The 6,195-nt window shown below is 49.5% G+C and overlaps 3 protein-coding genes across 5 annotated transcripts in view; 1 reads left to right on the forward strand and 2 right to left on the reverse strand.

Moving 5' to 3' along the window:
- The window catches only part of LOC108295641 (zinc finger protein 347-like), an 18,677-nt gene extending 15,546 nt beyond the window's left edge, over positions 1-3,131 (reverse strand). Inside the window, 1 exon segment of the mRNA XM_017517932.2 lies at positions 2,879-3,131. The gene's annotated coding sequence lies outside the window, so the exon portion shown is untranslated.
- Positions 1-6,195, forward strand: part of LOC119469431 (zinc finger protein 160-like) — a 609,418-nt gene that overhangs the window by 573,709 nt on the left and 29,514 nt on the right. The window lies entirely within an intron of this gene.
- Positions 1-6,195, reverse strand: part of LOC108295642 (zinc finger protein 160) — a 97,648-nt gene that overhangs the window by 88,180 nt on the left and 3,273 nt on the right. The gene's annotated exons all lie outside the window — the stretch shown is intronic.

Raw genomic sequence — 6,195 nt, forward strand, 5'->3', positions numbered from 1 at the left:
GGATCACGAGGTCAAGAGATCAAGACCATCCTGGTCAACATGGTGAAACCCCGTCTCTACTAAAAATACAAAAAATTAGCTGGGCATGGTGGCGTGTGCCTGTAATCCCAGCTACTGAGGAGGCTGAGGCAGGAGAATTGCCTGAACCCAGGAGGCGGAGGTTGCGGCGAGCAGAGATCGCGCCATTGCACTCCAGCCTGGGTAACAAGAGTGAAACTCCGTCTCAAAAAAAAATAAAAAAAATTAAAAAAAAATAAAAATTATGGCCGGGTGTGGTGGCTCATGCCTGTAATCCAAGCACTTTGGAGGCCAAGACGGGTGGATCACCTGAGGTCAGGAGTTCAAGACCAGCCTGACCAACAGGGTGAAACCCCATCTTTAAAAAGAGAGAAAAAAAAATTTATATATATATTATATATATATATATAAAATATATATATATAATATATATAAAATATATATGTATACATATATTATGTGTACATACATATATTATATATATACATATATAATATATATATACACATATATATGTGTGTGTGTATATATATACATATAAATTAGCTGGGTGTGGTGCCACGCACCTGTAATCCCAGCTACTCGGGAGGCTGAGGCAGGAGAATTGCTCGAACTCAGGAGGCAGAGGCTATTGTGAGCCAAGATCACGCCACTGCACTCTAGCCTGGGTGACAGAGTGAGACTCTGTGTTTTTTTTTAAAGGATAGAATGAGGTGCTACAGGTTCAGAGCTCAGTTTAAAACTGCTCCTCATTTCAGATGCAGTATGTAAGTGGTGTCTGTCACTTATATTTTTGAGTGACCTGACAAATACTGTGGTTCTCTTAAACCCTCCTCTGCTTTAACTTTCTAGGACAGCTCTTCCTTTTGACTGTTCATCTGTATCCTCTGTGATATCCTTTATAAATGTGTAAACTAAGTAAAGTGTTTCCCTGAGTTCTGTGAGCTACACTCCTAAATTAACAGAACCCGAGGTATTGGAGGGGATGTCAAGGGAATCCCCACTCTATAGCTGGTCGCTCAGAAGTTCAGGTCTCAATGTGAGACTTGCAACTGGCACCTGAGGTGGGGCAGTTTCGTGGAACTGAGCCTCAACCAGTGGGATCTGATGCTAAGTCCAGGTACATAGTTTCAGAACTGAGTTAAACTATAGGACACTCAGTTCGTCTGACAGAGAATGGGTTGCTGGTGGGAGAAAATCGCAGATTTTGGTGAGTGGAGATGAGATATTGTATAGAATGTGCACTGTGGTATTGAGTGTGACAGGAAGAAAAACCAAAGGAAAAATATTTTTGTTTTTCCTCTTAGTTCCTACACTCGCCCAACCCTACCCTATTCCAGGAAAAGGGAAGTGGTGACTCAAAACGAAACGAGTGAAGTCACGATCCTCTGGTTTCAAGAGCGATTGCAAATGAAGCTATACCCTAATACTAACAATTGTCAAAAGCACATGTCTTAGGCATTTTACATAAAGGAGTTTCTTCAATTCTCATTCACATCTGCGTAATCTGAGTACACGTATTTTAAATGTGTTGCATTATTATAAACCCAGAAACCAATGTCACAATGTAGTCATCACATGTAATCAGTGCACCACTCACCTGGACCCAGGGTCCCTCGCTCGCTTCCATGCTGTGTCTTTCCCTCCCTCATTCTCTGCATCTCTGTCATTCTCACATTAGATTATTTTTTATTTTCTGTGTTATCCCCCTGGTTCTTTCCAAGTCGTTTTATGCTTCCTGCTGTTTCTCCCCTTCTTCCTCCTTCTTCGTCTTCTTCTCCCCTTCTTCCTCTTCTTCCCTCCTTCTTCTTCCTTCCTCCTCTTCCACTTGTTCTGTCCTATTCTGGGGCCTTGTTTCAATTCTGACTGCTCTTTCTCCCCAATTTTTTCGTTGTCCCCAGTCTCTATATACATTTCTGCCTCTTTCTTCTCCCATCTCTGCTCCCCCTGTAAATCCTCTCTTCCCTGTTATACTCCTTGTCCCCACTCTCTGGCACTCACAGGCCCTAGGCCTCCCCCTGCTGTGGTTTTCCCTCTGCTCTCCTTGTCGCCCACTGCCCCCTCTTGCTGTCCCAGCACCACACTTCTCTGTCTGACCTGGCTCCAAATCTCTCCTCTCCCCGACTCTCTGTCTGAAGAGCCTCCCCCATCTGACCCTCTCCCTGCCATGCCGTCCCTTCATCTCTCTGGACATCGCACTTTTCTCTACATTTCTCCAGTAGCTTTTCTCCCTTCTGCTTTCTCAGCTCCTTCTTTCACTTTTACTATGGCTGCAAATCCTCGCCCATCCTCTGCTTTGCCAGCTGTTTATGGGTTTCCGTCATTCTTTCCGTCTCAGTTTTTCTGCTTCTCTCCCTGTCCCTCTCTGTCTCCCGATCCCACGCATTCACAGGAGGGTTTGGAGCAAGACGCCTGCATCCCCGAGGAGCACATTTTCCAGCGGGTGGAGCTGGTCAGGTGTCACAGGACAGGCCCCGGGCCCCTCCCAACGCGGACTGAGGGAAGCGGTGACTGCGGAGGGGAGACCTGGGGAGCAGCAGGGCCCGGCACGAGGAGGAGGGCGTCTTAGGACAGCGGTGGGGTCTGCAGGATCCCAGGACCAGGCAGAGGACGCGGGCTCCCCGGGACCCGGACTGCCGCGCTGCGCTCCAGGGGCCCAGGAGGGTGAGGCTGGGAGGCGCCCAGGGCGGGAATCAACCTAGCCGGTGAGGACTTGAAGAAGCGCGGGACAGGAGGAGGGGACGGGAAAGGGTTTTAAGCGGGAGGAAGAAGCAAAAGGCCAGGGACAGGGAGCAGCCTCTGAGAGACGTCAACCTGAAGGGAAGCGACTCCGGACCCACATCGCGAGGCCTGTATTCACCTGGGGTGGAGGGCGCGGTGCGGGGATCTTAAGGTCTGTAGCGAGCCGGGGAACTGGGTGTGGAAACGGGGTGTGGCGATTCGCAAGTTCAAGTCATACTGAGGGACACTCACGCTCCGCGGCGTCACCTCCAACCAACGGCTCCGGCTTCCGGAACTGCAGGAAACTGCGCACGCGCGGAGAAGAACCCGGACCGTCTGGGGGCGTGGCCTAGGGGAGAGGCGTGGTCTGCGGACGCAACGCGGGGGCGGAGCCCGGGCCGGGTGTTTTCCCGGTCAGGAAACCCTGGAGTGTTCATTGTGACCTGGGGAGTAGAGTTCACGTTTGAAGCAGTTGTAAGGTGAAGGAGTAGACTTACGTGGACCACTTACGTTAGAAACCAAAATGCTTTCCTCTTACCAAGTTGAAAACGGTTTGTGTTAAAACTGTTGGCCAGTGTGGGTAACCCCCCATATAGGCACCGAGGAAAGAGACCTAAGCAGAACCCTGGCACAGTTAGGGCTTGAGGAATATCTCACTTTACAGTGTTACTACTCAGCTGTTTTCTTTTATATAATCCTTTATATAATCATACATTAGTTTATAGAATTAGGGTTTGAAGAATCCCTTTATATAATCCTCTTTATATAATCATATAATAGTTGATAGTATGAGTGCCTAAAGAATATTTCCCTACATATATACCTATATCTTAGTTCATATTCGGGGGAATGCCTAGAGTGGACACAGTACAGAGCATGTATTAAGGAATAAGAGCTTATATTTGGAGGAATGCCTACAGCAAATGCAGTGCAGAGCACGATTTAAGGGAAAACAGTTATACCAGGACAAGAATCCATGGCCCAGGCGGCAGCATTTAGTATCGTAAAGATACCCGCTGTATGGCAGGATTGGGGCCCGAGCCACTCCTTCTGATAAAGGAGTTGTATGATCTTGCTCCAGTTCTTGTGGAAGGCTGCCCTCAGACCAGCAACCACCTTGGTGACTGTGAACTTTATCAACTCTTGCTACTGTGCTGCTCGAAAAGCATCTTCATATAGAACTTACTGGAAGCTGCCAGTAGGTGGCAGTAACCCTGACAGCTCTGTCACTACTGTGTGACTTAAAGCATCCCCCCATAAATCTTAGAGGTAGTTTGCCCATAGATAGAAGTATCGCAACACTGCACCCTCTTCACTGCTCATGGCCCACCTTCAAGCCTCGGTGACCTAATGGGGGTGGACCCCTTACTGCACACGGCCCTTGCCTTCATGGGAACGGGCCCCTTGCTGCGTGCTGTCCACCTCCTGGCCTAGGTGCCCTAATGGGGGTGGACCCCATGTTTTATTGCTCACGACCCTATCACTATCCTTAAAGATTATTTCACTTACTGCCCTGCCCCCTAACCTATACACAATAAATATCGATGCTTCCGGACATTCGGGGCCACGCCTGACTCCGCTTATAGGTGGCGTGGCCCCCTGAACCCAGCTGCGTTTTCCTTGTACTTCTGTGTCCCGTCTCTTTATTTCTCGGATCCTGCGCCTCAGCACAGCATAAGGCTCACCCCATGACCCTGTGGGATCCTCAAACTTACAGACCCCTTACTGCACACGGCCCTTTCCTTGATGGGAATGGACTCCTTGCTGTGCACCGTCCACCTCCGAGCCTAGGTGACCTAATGGGGGTGGACCCTTTGTTTTATTGCTCACGACCGTATCACTATCCTTAAAGATGACTTCACTCACTGCCCTGCCCCGTAACCTATACATAATAAATATGCTTCTGGACATTCGAGGCCTCACCTGACTCCGCTCATAGGTGGCATGGCCCCTCGAGCCTAGCTGCGTTTTCCTTGTACTTCTGTGTCCTGTCTCTTTATTTCTCGGATCCTGAGCCTCAGCACAGCATGAGGCACACCCCACAACCCCATGGGCCATCAGCCCTACAATTTGGAATGGAGGGAGCCGTGCAGGGACTTTAAGGGTTATGGGAACCCCCGGACATGGGGTACAGAAGCGCAGGTGAGTTTTCCTCTACCTAAGTTAAACGTTCTCCAAAACACACATTTAATCTAGGTAGATGGAAACTCATGCGGCGAGGCCCAGCCTTCGCTCCACCAGATCTGCTTCCGGGTTTGCAAGAAACTGCAGGGGCAGGAAAGGGAGTCGCCGGCCTGGGGGCGGGGCCTGGGCGGACAGCGGCAAAGGGGCGGGTCGCGGGGGTGTCGGGGAAGCCGGGCGTTGGGAGGGGTGGGGAGAATGGAGGCGGGGCCTTGGCGGGGAGGGGCGGAGCCTGGTTGGACCGCAGCAAAGGGGCAGGTAGTGGAGGGGAAGTTGGTGGGGTGGAGTGGATGGGGAGGCGGGGCCTTGGCAGGGAGGGGCTGAGCAGACCTCAGCAAAGAGTGGGGGTCGCCGGGGAAAAAGCCAGGTGTTTTAAAAATAAAACTCATTTCAAGTGATGATGTGTCTTTGAGAAAAAAACCATGGGCTTTGCCGGGCACGGTGGCTCACGCCTGTAATCCTAGCACTTTGGGAGGCCGAGGTGGGTGGATCACCTGAGGTCAGGAGTTCAAGACCAGCCTGGCCATCATGGTGAAACCCCATCTTTAAAAAACAAAACCAGAAACAATAACAAAACCATGGGCTTCTGCATGCATATGCTAATGCACATACATCACACGTACACACAGTTAAATAAGAAGAGTTGTGTCTCAATGATTAACTTTTTTCAATCATTTTTTAAATTACCACTTTTGCTTATGTGCATTTCAGCAAGTTTCGGACAAACTTGCTTGCAGTTACCTGAGAAGCTTTGCCAATTTTTCTTCAGGCGCCCTCCTGTTGACAGTCTGCAATTCCGCAGTAGCTGTGTTTTCATGGTAAACTGTGGTCTGGTTCGCCCCCTAGTGTCCGCCTACGTTACTGCAGACTCTGGTTTATGTTGGTTGTGTTTATTCTCGGTGGTTTCCCTGACCTGGTACCCTCTCACTTTCAGTGTTTCTATTCAACCAAGAGAGAAACTTGTCCCTCAGGCAGTGCCCTGAAAAGTCAGGATATTATATAGACCTTTCCATACTTTCCCTCCCCTTGGAGAAATCAAGAGTTGGTGGTTTCATCGCAGTGACACCACCTGATGCCAGAGTAGGACCTCTGCCAGTAAGTGTCTCAAATTTTCATGCTGGGCATTTATTAAGAGTTCCAACCACTTACGTGGTGTTTAGATTTCTTTTCTTTCTTTCTTTTTTTTTTTTATTAAAAAAACAGGGTTTCGGTGCTGGGCGCGGTGGCTCAAGCCTGTAATCCCAGCACTTTGGGAGGCCGAGGCGGGTGGATCAC

The sequence above is a fragment of the Cebus imitator genome, unplaced genomic scaffold, assembly GCF_001604975.1.
Source record: "Cebus imitator isolate Cc_AM_T3 unplaced genomic scaffold, Cebus_imitator-1.0 Scaffold654, whole genome shotgun sequence".
NCBI lineage: Eukaryota > Metazoa > Chordata > Mammalia > Primates > Cebidae > Cebus > Cebus imitator.